Below are 18,913 nucleotides of genomic sequence, written 5' to 3' on the forward strand. Positions count from 1 at the left end.
TTGCAATTGGGGCTGAAACCTCTCCTAGAATTATATTGTCTTCCTCTTCTGCAATCAGTCCTGCCTGTGTGATCTGCACACATTCAGTAACCTCACGTTAGTGCATGTGGAATATTTTTAATGACTACCCAATATATGTAATTTTCTTTTGTTGTGATCTTCTTTACATTCTGTGATGGTTTTGACTCAGTTTATATTCTTCTGATATTAGTGTGTTCAACACAGCTCCATATTTGATTATCACTTTTCTAATCATATATTTCCATCTTCCATTCCTCATGGTGCACTTAAATCTTTGGTGGTTGTGATGTGGATAAGATTGTATTGGTGTCATTTTCTTATTCATTCAGACATATTGTCATTTCAGTTTGGATTTTTTTTTTCATTTATGAATAAACTAATTACAGAAAGGGAGACCCAGGTATTTTTATTTAAAAATGTTTCCTTTATGATCAGCCTTTTTCATACCTCATTTCCTCTCAATTGCATCTCTGTGTTTCTTTGACTTTGTGTGACATGCTTTTATTCCTTTCTCCTTTTTTGTCTGGTGATTTTTGTCTAATATGTCATCATATTTTTATGCTTATTGAGGTATATTGATTCATAATACTATTTATTGTGTACAGTATTGTCATCTAGCCTGTGTGCACAGGACATCTAGCCGGTGTGCACAGGACAAAGTCATGTTCATTTCCCTCCCATGTGTTCTCCTGGTGTCTTTATTGTTATAATGTGCATTACGTGCCATATTGAAAAGCTGTGAAACCTTTTAGACTGAAAATAATGTAATTTCAATTGCACACATGAAACTCAACTCTTTGATATTCCTACCCTACACCAACATTGTTGCCATCGCAACATCTCACTACATTGTGTATTCCAGAACATAATTCCATGGGTATTTTTGACGTGGCCTTTCCAAATGGTCAAGCAGAATCAATATTTTTACTACAGGACTGTATCATGCAATTTTGTATATTTTTTTGTATTTACCTTTCCCTAAGGATAGTACCTTTTCATAAACTTTTGTGTTGCTGTCTAGAATCCTTTAGGCTTTATAGGAGAAGCAAATTCATAGTGTTACCTATTCTAACATCATGCCTATGTCCTTTACTTGATATTAATTTTATAGACTATGCATTTAATGTATTTTGTCTTGAGTGCTGTAAATGTGGTAAATAGTCACTTGCTTTCTTCCAGTCATCTGTTCTCATGACATCCAAGTCCTCATGCCATAGTCAGGCACAGAAGATTTGCTTCCAGATATGGAACTGGGAGGAGATGGAATCTGTGCCTTTGATAATTTGCAATTAGTGGAAAACCAGACACGCCAAAGATCAATTGAATGGCAGAACATTTGTTGCAATGAAGATAGCCAAGCTGGAACAGTGACCCAGAATACAACTCTTCCCACAAGAAGAGATCACATGTGTGAAATGTCTTGGGTCAAGCCACGTTTTATGTCTGTTCCTTGCATAGATAAGGGTGTTTCTGTAAGCAGAGATCTCTACCGGATTTTTAATAATGCATATTCTCTGAGAAGACAGTTAGAACATATAGGCAGTCCCATAGTCCATCATTTAATAATCATTCAGTACATTGTGAATATGGGACAGGTGTATACTTTGAGTCAAATAGTACTCAACATCAGAAATGCGAATGGGAAGATAAAAAAAAAAATCTATGTGGGATCATACTGAGGAGTCCTCAAAACTACTCCAACATCACACATTTCAGGAGAATCCCCGCAACTGTAAAGGATATGGCAAGGCTAACAAATGGTGTTCAAGACTCACTCAACATCAGAGAGAGAAATGGCACAAATGTGAAGAGTGTGGTAAAGCCTTTTGTTGGCATCCACAGCTCACTAAACATGTAAGGATTCATACTGGAGAAAAGGCTTACACATGTCCACACTGTGGTCAAGCCTTTCTCTACCTGTGTCAGCTTTCTGAACACAAGAGCATTCATAATGCTGAGAAAACGTACAGATGTCAAGAATTTGGGAAAGCCTTTAACCAGCAGTCAAGTCTTACTCATCGTCACTGAATTTATACAAATGTGAAAGAAAAAGCTTATAAATGTGAAGAATTCAGCAAAGCCTTTAAGCAGAAGGCAAAACTTGCTCAACATCAGAGAATTCATATAAGAGTGAAATGTTCAAAATGTGAAGAATGTGGCCAACTGTTTAACCGGAAGTCAAATCACTGCACATCAGAGAATGTACACTGGGGAGAAACCTGCAAATGTAAAGTGATGAGTGGTTTGTACGAACAGATATTTTGCAACCACCATTTTCATGCTAGCATGATACTTTGAAGAAGTAAATATATGGAAAATTATGTTGTCATAGAATAATCAACTCTAAATATACATTTAAAAATTGCAGTACAATAATAATTCAAAAACTTCACTGATATTTAAATCAGATATTTCATGGAGCATAAGCCAACATTAAAGCACTAAGTATGTATTAGTATCATTTAAATGTCCAAGGTGATGTGTTGGGGACCAGTATAATTATATTCCACACACTTTTTGTCAGTCATGCTTGAGATTTTATGAAGAGGTGATGAATATAATTCAGCTCTAAATCAGTTCATTCTCTGTCTTTGTCCCCTTGTGTATGTGAAGTCAGGCGTTTGATTTTTTTTTTTTTTTTTGCTGCCTCAAACATCTGAGAGGCTGTCCTAGTTGATGGATTTGTTTATATCTAACTTGCAGGGTAAATTTAGGACAGTAATGTGCCATGTATCAGGAACATATGAATGGACATGCTGCTTCTGATTGACTCAAAACATTGATCTAAATCACCAAGAAGGGTTCTCGGCCTTAATGTTGCCATTGAAGTCAGACAGAGGAACATGTCAAATCCTATCACGACAGACTCCTTGAGGAAATGCACAGTTTATTAAAATTGTGATGTTTCTTTATGGTAGTAATAGAGAGATGAATATTATTTGATATCATTGCCAAAAGAAATCTTCACAGACACATGATGACAGAACAGGTGACTGTCCCGTAATGGGCATAGAATTTGTGCATGCGCAGTAGCTAAATAATGACTCTGTTGACCACCAACTTAAGGATCCTTGTTTCAAAAGAACAAGAATGCTTCTTAAATGCCTGCATTTTTATTTTCAACATGGAGCATACAGTGATATTTAAATATTTAGACTATATGTGAACCTAAGGCAGGTTTTAATAAAGTCGATTGATTTTTTACAAAAGATTTAATTCATTCTTTTTTAAATTTTTATTTATTTTTTAAATTTATTTATTTATTCAAGAACCAGGGTACAGTCCAGATGCACAGGAGAGCAAGAGTATTCACTAAAGACGGAGTGAGGAACAGAACAGACAGACAGACCGAAGTACACTGTTGAGGGGAGCAGTAGGCAAGACAGGGGAGGTCTGTACCGTCATGTGGGTTGCTTCCTGGCCAGCCAGGAATCAAACTCGTGCTGCAGCAGCTGCAGATTACTTCATAGGTTGTTTGTTAACCCCTGAACCATCAGGGAGGCCCTGGATAAATAACTTGTAGAAGTATTGCTGACATATGAAATTTCCTTTTTTTTTAATTAATAAATTTTATTTTTATATTCCCCATACAATTGCAATCCCCCCATTCTGACCCCAATCCCTCCCCTCCCGCCCCCCACCCCCCAAAAAGTGTATCTGGTTCATAGTTTTTGTTGATTTTGATTTTCACTTTCTTATAGTTATTCATTTTTTATTTCTTTAAGAAATCTCTGCCCCATTATCTGCAGGGACCGTCCAACCCTCATGGCCACCAGTCATGGGTGAAAGCTCCCTTTTCTCTCCACCCTCTCCAGCGTTGTTCTTTTCACTCTTTTTTTATTTGGACCATTTTCAAGTGTTGAGGTGGCATTTCAGTGTTGTTTTAATTGACATTTCTCTTACAATAAATTAAGGTGAACATTCCTATGTCTGTTGGACCTCAGAATTTCCTCTTCAGAAAAGTGTTTATTTCCTTTGTCCTTTTCAATTGACTGGTTGGTTTTTCACACTGGGTGGGAACGTTACAAATTTTGGAATGAACCCCTTGACATATGTGTTGCATGTGTTCTATTCTGTAGGATGCATTTCTGTTTCTGTGCTGGTTTCTTTTGAGTTCTAAAAGCTTTTGGATTTGGTGTTGTCCCACTTGTGAAACTTGCTTTTGTTTCCCTTGGCATTGGCGTTGTGTTCCCTCATGCATTTTGCAGCAGTTGTCCCGTAGTGTGCCCTTATATTTTCTTTCAGTGCTTCATGCTTTGGGCTCTTATGTCCAAACTTTTAATCCATTTGGAATTAGTTTTCTGTATGGAGTTTTTCTTTTGAAGATGTATTTATTTATGCATACAAGATCTGGGATACAGGCTGGAGGTGTGAGGGGTGGGAGGTTTCAATATGTATCACAACCAGGGATAGAGTGAGGAACAGAACAGGCATACTGACTGAAATACACCGGTGAGGGGAGCAGCAGGCGAGTCAGGAGAGGTCAGCTGCACCATATGGGTAGCTCCCTACCTGGGGATCAAACTCATGCAGCAGTGGCTATGGATACCTTCATATGTTGTGCCACCAGGGAGGCCCTGTATGAAGTTTTGAGTGGGTCTTGGTTCTTATTTTTGCAAGCCATTATTCATGTTTCCCTGCACCATTTTTTTAAAAATATGTATTTATTTATTTATGCATAGAAGAACTGGGGTGCAGACCAGATGTTCAGGGTTTGAGAAGATTTGCCAGAAACACAGTATGGAGCAGAACAGGCAGATCCACTGAAATACACTGCTCGGGTAATCAGTGAGAGGGACAGGTGAGGTTGGCTGTGCCACATGTGGGTCAGCTCTCTGGCCTGGAATAGCCATGATAGCACTGACTCTTAAGCCCTAGGCTGCCAGGGGGCCCATCTCAGTACTATTTATTAAAGAGGCTGTGTTGTCTGAATGGTATGATTTTAGCTCCTTTGTCCAAGATTGAACTGTTCATATTTATATCATTTGCTCTCTGGGTTTTTAGTTGCCTTCCATTGCTCTGATTTCTGGTTTTGTTCCAGCAAAATAATGTTGTGATTACTGTTGGTATTAAATATATTTTGAAGTCAAGAAATGTGATACTTAGATTTTCTTCTTTTCTCCCAAGATATTTTGCTATTTGGGATCTTCTGTGGGTTCATATAAATGTGGGGATTGTTTTATTTCCTTATAAAAATATCCTTGTTATTTGGTAGGTATTGCATAAGATTGTAAATTGCTCTGACAATAAGGCCATTAATAATGATAATTCTCCCCACCTAGAAGGATGTGACATCTTGGTATTTCTCTGTGTCTTTTATTTCCTTTAATAGAGTTTTTTTTTTTTTAATTTTCAGGTTTCAGGTCCCTCACCGCCTTCTTTCACTTTAATGATACAGTCACAGTTATTTCATTCCTTTCGGTGTGAATATCAATGGAAATGCAAGTCATTTCACACATGTTCTCTCTCATAGCTTGTTTATACTTCCAGAGAAATGAACCAAAAATGTTATCATGTATTGAATTGTAGTAAAATTTTAAAATAGTTGAACCTATATAATGAAACATTTTTTTGAGAAATTACACTCAAAAACGGTAGCTTTTATTATAATGGATTCCACATTGTATGTCTACACAGTGGGTTTGAAGTATGCACATAGTATCATCCACAGCTCGGTTTCCTTGATAGTATTTGAATAATTTTGAATTTGTTGACAAGACTACATTAATCCATGTTGTGTGTATGTGGTCCCATTTTTATTAATTGAAACGTAACATTATATACTGTGTCCTGTGTCTTTCCCTTTTTTAACCAAACCATTCTTGTCGGCAATAAAACCTGCTGTGCTCATTCATTTAGGGTCCTCTTTGATTCATTTTAGCTCAGATCTGTAGGGAAAACCCTGGTCTGAAATATCGTGGATGTTTGAGGAAATGGTCACATAAAAGTTAAAGTACATTAAAAGCTCAGATAATTATATCTGGTTCATACATGAGTCTAATGAAAGCTGTGGGAATGGGGTCTCCCTGGTGGGGCAAAGGCTAAGCACAGCACTGTGAAGCTGTCCGCAACCTCTGCAGCATGATTTCAATCCCTGGCAGGCCAGGAGGCTGCCCACTTGGCGCAGCAGACCTCTCCTGTCTCGTCTGCTACTCCCCTCAGCAGTGTACTTTGGTCGGTCTGCCTGTTCTGCGCTCCACTTTGTCTCTCTGGTGACTCCTCTCACCTCCCGCACCTCTGACCTGTACCCCAGTTGTTGTATGCATAAATAAAAAAAATCTTTGAAAATGATTGTTTTTGTTGTTGTCGCTTTGCTTAGTATTTGATCATTACCTACAATTTCCTTTCAGTCTTTCATCTCTGTTTCTACTATGAATTTTCCAATTGTCCTGCCTCCTTGTTGTACAGATATGTGACCTGGGTCAGATTTGACGTCACTGAAATTATAGTGTCCACGGTGGTTTCGTGGGCATATGTGATCCTCTGGGTTCAGTGGGTGCATTAGACTGTTGCTGTGTAAACATGGATGTCACTACATAAGCATTCTTCTTTTTCAGAACCTGGTCTCCACACGTTTTTTTAAAGATTTATTTTATATACTTGTACATAAATTGGTGAGGTATGGGCCAAAGGTGAGGGTTTGAGGTAGTGAGAGGATTCACCAGAGACAGAGGGGGGAGCAGAACAGGCAGATCTACCGAAATAAACCGCTGAGGGGAGCAGCAGACGAGACAGGAGAGGTCTGCTGCACCATGTGAGTCAGTTCCCTGGCCAGGGATCAAACTTGTCCTTAAATGGTTCTCATAGCTTCATAGTGCTGAGACTGAACCCCTTGTGCCACCATGGGGCCCCTCACAACTCTCTTTTCACCTTGTGTCCTATTTAGAGTTCTGCTGGTGGCCATGTAGTAACTGTGTAATTTGATTTCAGGAACCCTTGACCTTCAGAGATGTGGCCTTCAAATTCTCACACAAGGAGCACGAGGGCCTGGACCAGCTGCAGTTGAAATTGTACAGGGACATGGTGCTAGAGACCTACAGAAATGTGGTGTCCTTGGGTGGGGAGAATATCCCTCTAGAATTCCTCATCTGCCCTCAGTGTTTCCTGTACCACATGTGGATTTGCTCCAGGGATGCCCAGGATTGTCGGATACTTTTAGGCCCCTATTTTAAAGAAAAACTGTGTGGGTTTGTTGGAAAGTCTCATGATGTTTCGTCATGGCTTAAATTTCTCCTGTCTTAGGATAATCTGCAGCCTGCTCTCTGTATGAGTGCTCATTCAAGAAAATATGTGACTTAAACGTTATTGCTACAAGCAAAACACCAGGTTCTCTATCACATTGCCAGGACTCAGAGGTGTAGAAATGGTTCTTAGGATAAGAAAAGTTCAATGAATTCTGGTAAAGGTGCTGTCAGTAAATGTATTTGCAGTGATCCTTTTCCAGAACCTTCTATACTGTCCCCTCTACTGAACACAATACTGTATTGGGAATTTGAGAATCTCCAGGACATCTCGTATCACCTGTACTAATAAACAGGTCTTGCTGTGTCTGTGCCTGAGCTGGTCATCTTGTTAGGGCAAAAAATGGAGCCCTGGCATGTGAAGAGAAGTCTTAGTCTTACTCTCCCTGGGGGTGTCTCCTCTCTGATACTTGAGTCCTCTGTCTTTCCTTCTTACTGAATTGAACTTAGGTTTTGTCCATTTTGTTGATCTTTCAAAATCCAGACTTCCTTTCATAGAGAAGCACCTGATTCTTGGCCATAATGTTCTGTTTATATATTTCTTATTTTTTTTTTCAATGTCCTCCTTTTTGCCAATATGGAGCTAAATTTGTTCTTTTTCTAATTCCTGGAGGTGTGAAGTTACATTGCTCAACTGAGATCTCTCTTATTGATAGTGATCACAAGTTTGGGAGCTTGCTTTGTTGCAATGTTTTCTCAGTATTGCTTAGTTTTTTTTTTTTTTTTTTTTTTTTGGAATCAAGGAACCATGGGTTTACCTCACTTTTCGTGATTCAGGGAATAGATTCTCATATCCCCAGATGTCTGTCACCACCATACCCACCACCAGTGCATTGTGGGCTTCTCCATAAATCTTTGAATCCCCTGCCACTTTTGTACCCACACCCACTGTCCTTCCCTCTTTGTACCCTCATTCTGCAGTCCTATTTCTAGAGTTTACTTTGGTTTGTAATGTCAGTTTCTTTGCCTTGTTTTTCCAAAGTCCAAATAGGAGTGAATTCATCCAGTAAGTCTTTTTCCTTCTTATTCTTTTCACTGAGCATAATCCACCCCCAGCATTCCATTGTTGTTGTTACACATGGCCAGATGTATCCTTTTTCATAGCTCAGTAGTATTTCATCCTGTCTATATCCCACATCTTTCTTTTCGAATTATTTTTCACCCGTTTGTCAACTTTGATTCCTGAATTTATAACATTATTTTCCTTCCAATTGCAATTGGGCCTTGAACCTCTCCTTGATATCATTGTTTTCATCTTATGCTTTGAGTTCTGTTTTTGTTTGTGGCACACATTCAGGGCCTCATCTTAGTGTATAGGTAATATTACAATGACTTCTCAATACAGGTAGTTTTCTGTTATTTTATGGGGTCATTGTTTTCATTCTGTGATGCTTTAGACGCAGATAATATCATTAGAGTGATCCACACAGCTCCCTTTTCATGATTAGTCTTCACAGAATCTAGTTCCATCCTTACATTCCACATAGTGCACTGAAGGCTATGTTGAGTGTCAGATAGGTAAGATTAAATTGGTGTTATTTTTAATTCATTCAGACACATTTGTCATTGTATTGTGGACTTTTATTTACACCAAAGTATTACTGAAAGGGAGGCGTTAACTTTATTAAATAATGGTTCCTCTATTCTCAGTCATTTTATTTTTTTAATTTTTTTAAAGATTTATTTATTATTTATTCGAGCATGGGGTGCAGTCAGAAGCACAGGAGGATGAGAGAATTCACCAGAACCAGAGCGGAGAACAGAACAAGCAGACTGACAAAGTACACTGCTGAGAGGAGCAGTGGGCGGCATGAGGGGTCTGCACAACATGTGGGACCTCGCTGGTGGCCGGAGATCTAACCAGTGCTGCAGATGCTACAGGCAGCTTCGCGACCCTGTGCTCAAACACTGTGCCATTGCGGATGCAGTATTCTCAGCCATTTTATACCCCATTTCCAACCTACTGCATCACTGTATATTTTTTTTACCTTTTCTTATATGCTTTAATTCTTCTCTCCTTTCTTGTTGGTGATTTCCCTCCACTTTCACACATTTTGATGTTAATGGAGGTATATTGGTTTGTAATATTATTTACAAACATTGTAAAACATTGTCATCCAACCTATGTACACATAACGTCAGTCTCTGTTTTCATTTCTTTCCCATGTATTTTACGGTATCTTTTTTCTCATGGGCATTCCATAGCATGTTGAATAGTTATGACAGTATTTTCTAAAGTGAAAACCATGTAAATTCAGCCGCATACCAAAACTCCACTCTTTAACATTTCTACCCCTACTGACATCAAAAATTATATCTCATGATATTTGTATTCTATAACATGGATTTTTTTTGTTCCATATTTCCAAATTCTGAAGCAGAAACAATATTTTTACTATAGGGTTATATCAGTATTTGCTATGTATTTAACTTTCCCTAAGGACATTACCTATTCTTAAGCATGTGTGTTGTTGTCTAGTGCTGATGTTACCTATCCAAACATCATGTTGGGGGTCTTTATATGATATTAATTTTATGTCTCAAATATTTAAAATATTTTGTCTTGAGTGAAGTGTGTGGGGTAGTTATTCCTCGTTATCTTCCTGACTGTCTTCTCAAGACAACCATGTCTCCCCCACAGTCAGGCACAGAAGATTTGTTGCTAAATGTGGGACTGGGAGGAGATGGAATTGGCACCTTTGAGAATTTACAATTATTGATAGACCAGACATGTCAACAGACACGTGAAGGGTACAACAGTTGTTGCAATGAAGATTCCCAATATGGGACAATTATCCATAGCACAATTCCTCCTGTACAAAGTGATCCTGTGTGTAAACTATGCTGGGTAAAACTCCATTTTATGTCTGTTGCAGGTAGAGATAAATATGTTTCTTTTAGCAAAGGTCCATGTGACATTTTTAACAAGACACAATCTCTGAGAAGAATGTTGGAACATATGGAAAGTCACCTAATCCATAATGCTAATGATTATTCAAAATAATGTCATAAACTTTCAGTCATGTCATTCTCAACATCAGAGAATTATGAAGGAAGATGAAAAATCTACACAGGATCCTATTGAGGAGTCCTCAATACTTTTCCAGCATCATGTACTTCATGAGAAAATCTACAATTGTAAAGGATATGGCAAAGTTACCAAATGGTGCCCAAGACTTACTGGACATCACAGAGAGAAATCTCACAAGTGTGAATAGCATGTTAAAGGCTTGTATTGGCATCCACAGCTGACTAACCATCTAAGGATTCATGGTGGAGAAAACCCTACACGCTTCCTGATGGTGGTAACACCTTCCTGTGCTGTGTCACCTTTCCCGACATCAGAGAATTCATACTGGAGAGACACCTTACAGAAGTCAGGAATATGGGAAAGCCTTTAACCAACTGTCAGCCTTTAACTATCTTAGCATCACAGAATTCATACTGAGGGGAAACCTTACAATTGTGAAGGATGTGACAAAACCTTTAACAATAAGTCATGTCTTACTCGACAACATAGAATTCATACAGGGGAGAAACCTTCCAGATGTGAAGAATGTAGGCCAAGCCTTCCACCATCCATCACATTTAAGTCAACCTCACAGAATTCATACTGGGGAGAAACTTTACAAATGTGAAGAATGTGGCAAAGCCTTTCACCGCAAGTCAAGTGTACTCTACATTAGAGAATTCACATCAGAGAGAAATGTTAAAATTGTGAAGTCAATTTTTTTTTACTTTAGTCTCTTTTTTTCAAGATTTATTTTATTATGCATACAAGAACTGGCGTATCTGCCAGAGGCGGGGGTGTGTGAGAGGATACATCAAAGGCAGAGTGGGGAACAGAACAGGTGGATTTACTGAAATACACTGCTGAGGGGAGCAGCAGGGGAGACAGATGTGGTCTGCTGCACCATGTGGGTAGCTCCCTGACCTGGAATCCAACTCATACTGCAGTAGCTGCATATAGCTACATAGGTTGTGTCTTAAACCCTTGTGCCATCAGTGAGGTCCCAACTTTGGTGTCTTTAACCAGAAGTCCAGAAGTTTAACCAGAAGTGTCAAAGTGATTAACCAGAAGTCAGATCATCCTAAACATCAGAGAGTGCAAACCAAGAGAAACTGTAAATGGAAAGTGATGAGTGGTTTGTCCAAATATGAATTTTGAAGCCACCAGTTTTTCGTACTGGAAACTTTAAAGAAGTGAAAATATGATTAAGTAATTAATAATGCAATTTAGATTCATATTAAGATATTGCAATACAGCAGGAAGTGAGAAACACTTTACATTCCTTAAGTCATAAAATTGTTATGGAGCATAAGCCAACATTAAAACACTAAATATTAGCATAACTGAAAAGTCTGAGGGCCTTCCTGGTGGTGCAGAGTGTTAAGTCACAGCACTATGAAGCTATCGTTTGGTCCCTGGCCAGGGAGCTGACCACATGAAACAGCAGACCTCTCCTGACTTATCTGCTGCTCCCCTCAGCAGTGTGTTTCAGTCAATCTGCTTGTTCTGCTCTGCACTCTGTCTTTGGGGAATCCTCTCACCCCGTACAATTCTGGCCTACCCCTCTGTTCTTGTATGCATAAATAAATAAAATAAATCTTTAAAAAAATAAATAAGAGTTCAAGACGATGGTTTGGGGCCCTGTATAGTTATTTTCTTTGTCCTTTTTTTTATCAACCATACTTGAGATATTGTGAAGAGACCTGATGAATATAATTCAGCCCTAAATCACTTCACTCTATGGGTTTCTCCTGGTATGTAGGTGGAGTCAAGTATTTGACTTTCGTGTGTCAAACATCTAAGGGACCCTCTCCAGTTGATGAGTTTCTTTACATCTTAATTGCTTGGGTACATTTATGATGGTGTCATGTATCATGGATGAAGAAAATCTAAATGGATATGCTGTTTGTGTCTGACTGAAAAGGTTGATCTAAATCACCCAGAGGAGTCGTGGATTTCATTTTGGGTATAAAACTTAGACACAGAAACGTGCTGAAGTTCGACTCATTTCATCATTTTCTCCTTCAGGGAATACACAAACAGTTTATTAATATCCTCATGTTTCTTCATGGTAGTAATGGAGCCATGAATATTATTGGACGTTATTGCCAAAAGAAATCTTCACAAGCATGTGATGAAAGAGCAGGTGAGCTTTTCATAACAGCGTAGAATTCTTGTGCATTCACATTAGCTAAGCAAAGCATCTTTATGTTGAACACCAACTCTGTGATCCAGATATCAGAAGGTCAAGATGCTTCTTAAATACCTGAATGTTGATTTTGATGAAATGTGTCTTGGTATCTGAATGTCTTATTTAGACTGTATGTGAATTTCTTATGTTTATTTTTGAAATTTATTCATACAAGAGCTGGGGTGCAGGCCAAAGGTGTGTGTGTGTGTGTGTGTGTGTGTGTGTGTGTGTGTGTGTGAGAGAGAGAGAGAGAGAGAGAGAGAGAGGATTCACCAGAGACAGAGTGGGGCATAGCACAGGCCGACTGACTGACTTACACTACTGAGGGGAGCAGTGGGCAAGAAGGGAGAGGTCTGCCATGCCCTGTGGGTCGCTCCCTGCTGTGGAGGGGGCAGATAGCTCATCAGTCAGCGCGGTGCTTAACCCCTTCAGCCCCAGGGCGGCCCTGTTGAGCTCTCTTCCCTCAGAGCCCTGAACCCGTTATGGGCCCCGCAGTTTTCACGGGCCTCGCCCACCTGCGGGTTCTCCTCAACCTCCACTCCTCCCACTTCCAGGTCGCAACCCCACCCCGACGACGGCCCGACGGGCTTTGCAAGGGGTTGTGGGAAATGTAGTTTCCAGCCCCTGTGGTTCCCGCGGAGGTTTCTGGGCGGGGCTTCCGCGATTTGCACAGGCGCGGCCCCGACCTGTCCTTTCGAACGTTCTGGCGCCTCCGGGAGCGCTGGGGCGCCCCGAGGTGAGCGCGGGTTTGTCCCGGGAGGCCGGGCTCGGGTGAGCGGAGACACCAGGGGGTTGGGGAGCGGGGGGCGTGGGCGAGCGGGGGCCCCGGCCGCGTGGAGTCGGGCGCTTTGGAGCCTTTTCCCCCCGGAGCGCGTGGGGACGTGGCAGGGCCGTTGGGGAGAACGTCCTGGCCTTTCCGGGGTGTTCCCGGCGCGGCCGCCCAGCCCTGACCCCGGACGCTGCCCGGGGTCTTCCCGGGAGGGGCGGACTGGTTCCCGAGGCGGGGCCCTGGGAAGCGCGGGTCCGCCTGTGCGCAAGCGCGCCCACTCCTCTGAGCCCCCCAAATGTCGGGGTGTGAGGGAGAGGAGAGCCAGGCTGCGTTTCTGGGGGGGGTATTGCGCCCGGGGCCAGATTCACGGACCCAAGGTGGGCGGGTGACTTCGCGCGGGGTGGCAGGGGGAGGCGCCCCTGTGGGTGCGGGGAGGTACCAGGAAACTGGGTTTGCAGGGCGGGGAGGGGCGTTGGGGGCAGTTCCTGGGGCGTTAGAAGCTTGTTGTCTGAATTTCCAGGCGCGCTTTGCGTTCCCACCCCCAGGCGGCGACCTGCTGGCTGCTGCACTCTGGCCTCCTGCCTGGATGTGTGCACCCAGGGGAACCATGTCCCTGTTGGGTTGTCCACGGAGAGGAGGGTGGGAAGCGGCGCCGAGTCACTGCCGGGGTGTCCTGGCAGAACAGTGCGTTCGGGGCGTCGTCTTGTTGGAAATCGTGGCCACACTCTGAAGTGACTCATCAGCTTTGAGACGGTTGTTCTTGGCGTGACTGTTGATCAGGCAGTGGGCAGTGTCACCTTTTGTTAAGTTACGGTGAACCCTAAACCCAAGTTCTGCCGCTCATGGACTCGCGGGGCCTCTCCTGCCCCTGCTAGAAGTGTCACACGGCCGGCACCTCAGTGACTCTCTGGTGTCTCCAGGCAGCGTGTGGTGGGCTCTGGACAGGAGACTCCAGGACCCCGGGCACCTGCCTCCGTCCTCTGTGCTGGACCCCATCGCCCCTCCCAGTGCCGCCTCCCGAGCCCTGGCGCGTCTGTGAGAGCAGCGACAATGGGTCAATCTCTGGTGAGTGTTGTGTTTGCTTCACCTCCAGGTGCATTGACTTTATGCGAGTACGCCAACGGACACGTAAATTAGAAACATAGTTTTCTCCAGGGACACATTCCTCACCAGAGAAAGGTGTGGTGTAGATCTAGGCACTTAACATGTCCAGCATGTGTGAATATTGGGCTCTGCCCTGGTGCTCACGCAGCGCAGAGTCAGAGTCTGTACCTGGGTCACGGTTGATGACGTTGAAGGTGTGGAATGTGGCTCTTCACCCCGCTGGACAGAAACACTTCCCAGCTCTGCGCTGGTCCGGTGCGGGGTGAGGGAGGAGGGGGAAAATGGTGCCTGAGGACCTGAGTGCAGAATGGGGGTGAAGGAGCCACATGTCTTTTAAAAAGGACAACTGATTTTTTTTTCAAGATTTGTTTATTTATTTATACAAGCACTGGGTACACTCAGAAGCACGGGAGGGTGAGAGAATTCACCAGAGCCAGAGTGGGGTGCAGAGCAGGCAGAAGGACCGAAGTACACTGCTGAGGGGAGCAGCCGATGGCAGGAGAGGTCTTTGTGGGACCCTCACTGGTGATCAAACTGGCACTGCAGAGGCTGCAGGCAGCTTCACAACCCAACGCTCAACACTTTGCACCACCCAGGAGGCCCCAACTGAATTTTTAAGGTTTCTGTACAATAGCTAAAATCATATACTGTGTCCTGCACAACTCTCGGAAACTTTCATGCAGGCATCAGTCTTGGCATGTGTGCCGTTGGTCCAGTAGGGGATCCTTACGCACCTGCCCCTGCCGTTCTCTCAGGTGGCCTGCAACCCGAAGGTGCCCAGTAGACACTTCAGAGTCCTTTTTTCTGGCCGTTGTTTCCACTGCTCCTGCGTATTTCTCCTTGGTGTGGTCTGAATGCATTTTTAGTGACACTACTACACCCTAAGTTGCTCTCCAGTCCAGTTACACTCTCCAAATTTTCCTGCCATGTTTGAGAACACCATGTGTGACCTTTGGGAAATTTCATTTTTTTTAATTGTTTTAAAGCTTCTTATACCTTTTTCTTATTCTTTTACTTATTTTCCCTCCTCGATCTGTCATTGACATGTGTAGCACTAAAAGCCTTCTGCTGAAATAGTTGCCAGTTTTTCCTACAATCCTAATGGGTTTTGTCCTACCCCTTGTGTCCCCTCTACCAAACCACTCTGGCCCATCCCCCGTCTGCCTCCCTCCCTAACTTCTTCACCCATTCCCCTGTTCCCTCGGGTGGTCATATTTACCTTCAGATGACCCTGTTCAAGTTTTATTCAAGTATTTTGGCTGTAAATGTTTTTTGGGTATTTATTTTCCACAGATGAGTGAAGCCATCTCATATGTGTCTTTACTTTTTGGCTTATTTCACTCAAGAATAGCACCTCCCGGGGCCTCCCTGGTGGCACAAGGGGTTGAGATGCCACCGATGGGGCTGTCTGTAGTCTCTGCAGCACAGGTTCCATCCCCGGGCCAGCCAGGGAGCTACCCACATGGCGCAGCAGACTTGACTGGCCTGTTGTGTCCCTCGGCAGTGTTTTTTGGTCTATCTGCCTGTTCTGTTCACTTCTCTGTCTCTGGTGAATCTTCTCACCTTCCTCCCCTGCACCTCTGGCCTGTACCCCAGCTCCTGTATGCATAAATAAATAAATCTTTAAAAAAAATCACCTCCTTGCCCACCCTTTTTATCCTCAGTGTGGTGCTTTGCTCCTTCCTCACAGCCCTGCAGTGCTCCCCTGCATGTGCTCCACCCTTCCTGCCCTGCCTCTGCCGAAGGGATGTAGATTGGGCCATGACTGGGCAGTTGGAAACACAGCTGCTCTGCTCACGGATGGGATAAATCTTTTTTTGTGTGTGTTTGAGTTTTCCCGTGAGGATAGTGTGTAGAAGTATTGCAGATGATATGGATTTTCCATTTTTATTTCCTAAGAAACCTCTGCACCCTCATCCACAGGGTCTTTCCGACTGTCATGGCCACCAGCCGTGGGTGAGAGCTCCCTTTTCTCTGTGCCCTCTCCAGCATTGTTCATTCCATATTTTTTTTTAGTGTTTCACTTTTTTAAATACTATTTTACATATTTTTACATCATTTTCATTTTTGCACAGTGTAATCATTTACATCTTCGTTATGTCCCCATAAAATTCTCACCCCTCACCCCACATTTTGTATAAATCCATTTGTTTTCATTTGGGCCTTCTCAAGGGGTGAGGTGGCATCTAAGTGTGCTTTTAATTTACATTTATCTTAAAATAAGTTAAGGTGAACATTCCTATTGTCTGTAGGATGTCAGAATTCCCTCTCTAGAGAAGAGTGTATGTAGTTCTTTTGTCCATTTTTTAATTAAGATTTATTCATTTATGCATACAAGAACTGGGATACAGGTGAGAGGTGCAGAGGGAGAGAGGATTCGCCAGAGACAGAGTGGGAGGCAGAACAGGCAGACTTACTGAAACACACTGCTGAGGGGAGCAGTGGGGAGTCAGGAGAGGTCTGCTGCGCCATGCAGGTTGCTCCCTGCCAGCCAGGGATCGAACTTGCGCTGCAGAGGCTGTGGAGAGCTTCATAGGCTGCGTCCAAACCCCTTGTGTCACCAGGGAGGCCCCCCTTTGTCCATTTTTAATTGTGTCATCAGTTGGATTATCGCATTGTTTGTGGATGTTATAAATTTTGGAATGAACCCCTTGTCACATGTGTGGCATGCAGATTCTTTTTCTGTTCTGTAGACTGACATTCAGTTTTTGGGCTGGTTTCTTTTAAGGTATGAAAGCTTTTAGGTTTAGTGGTGTCCCACTTGTTGATTTTTGCTTTTGTTTCCCTGGGTGTTGGGGTTGTGTTCCCTAGTGCACTTTGGGGCAACTGTCCTAAGTGTGTCCCTATATTTTCTGTCAAGTACATCACCAAATATTTAATCCATTTGGAATTTTATAGATTGATTTATTTTTCCATATAAGAGCTGGGGTACGGGCCAGACATGTGGTGGGTGAGAGGATTGACCAGAGACAGAGTGGGGAACAAAACAGGCAGATCTGGTGAAATACACTACTAAGGGGAACAGCAAGGAGACAGGAGAGGTCAGGTGTGCCGTGTGGGTGAGTTCCCTGACTGGGGATTGAACTCGTGCTGCAGGGGCTGTGGATAGCTTCATAGTGCTTTGCCTTAACCCCTTTCTTCACCAGGGAGACTCCATGTTGCTGTATTAAGTCAGTTGGAATTTGTTGAGGATTTTCGCTTCTCTGTCCTTTGGTGGTGTTGGTCTATTTTTCCCTTTTATGCTGTCTTTTTTTGGGGTGGATCAGGGCAATGTTGACCTCGTCGTATGTGTTGGTGAGTTTTCCTCCGTCTTCAGTGTTTTGGAAGATGCAAATTTCTTTGTGTTTGCTTCTGTCATGGTCTCTCTGATGATTTCTTTTCTGTGTCCCTGAATGCTTGAGTATCTTGTGCTCCTGAATGTAGCTAGTCCCTGTGTTCCGATCTGGTCTCCCGTCTTCAGACTGCACTTCTCCTGAGTGAGTCAGTCAACTGTGTTTTGCCATTTCTGCTAGTTACACTTGAGCGTGGGCCTCCTGCCCAGGCCTAGTACCACAGGCTCGGCTCCCACCTGACTGCGCCTGTAGCCGTCCCAATGGCACCTGCCGCTCATGCAACATGCAAACCTCGTCCTGTGTTGTGCCCTCCCGTGTGGGATTAGATCTTTCTCAGCCCAGGTCTCCCGCCACCAGAAAGGGATTTCTCTGTTCCAGAGTTTAGTCTCACCCAATGCAAGTTACTCTTCAGTATTACCTGATATCTTAATGGTTGCTAACAACAGCACCGCCGTGCGTGCATGTGTGTGTGTGTGTGTGTGTGTGTGTGTGTGTGTGTTCACTTTCTTTCACATTACAGTTCTCATTCTTGGCCAAACCTGACGGATGCATTTTCTCAGTGATGAGGTTGCACCCTTTTCTGCCTACGACTGGCCAGGGTGTGGTGACACCTCAGATTTCAGGGGGAGAAAATACTCAGGAGTCAGTGGGATGTGTTGGAACAAGGGTCATGACACAGACACTCGCTGAGCAAAACCAGGTAGCGCAGATGTTCATCATTTGACCTTTGGTTGTTGGGGGTTTATGTCAGTGATGCTCAATGTAGTTTTTAATAAAGAGCTCCAGGTTTCTGTCATCGAGTCTGGAGTATAGTAGGTGTGTTTGCATTTGTCATACATATGATTCTTGCTGAAGTTATGGTTAATGGTAGATTTTTTTAAATTTTGATAGATGTTTATAGAATATTGATAGAATGAATATATTTTGCAACCTAATTTTCCAGCTCTTCTGTCACCTGAGACCATGCAAGTGTTTCATTTTATAAACCTTTGCACTGTGGGGAGCAGCAGTGGCTGCTCTTCTGCCCAGCATGACTGTTGCTTCCTTTTCTCCTTCTCCTAGTAAATGTGGCCCTCCATTCATTCATTCATTCATTCATTAATTCATTCATAATTTAAAAGATGAACTTATTTATGCATACAGAAACTGGGGTATGGGCCAGAGGTGTGGGGGGGGGAGGATTCTCCAGAGACAGAGTGGGGAGCAGAACAGGCAAATCTATTGAAATACTCTACTGAGGGGAGC

The sequence above is a fragment of the Talpa europaea genome (genome assembly GCF_964194135.1).
Source record: "Talpa europaea genome assembly, chromosome: 8".
In the NCBI taxonomy this organism is placed as follows: domain Eukaryota; kingdom Metazoa; phylum Chordata; class Mammalia; order Eulipotyphla; family Talpidae; genus Talpa; species Talpa europaea.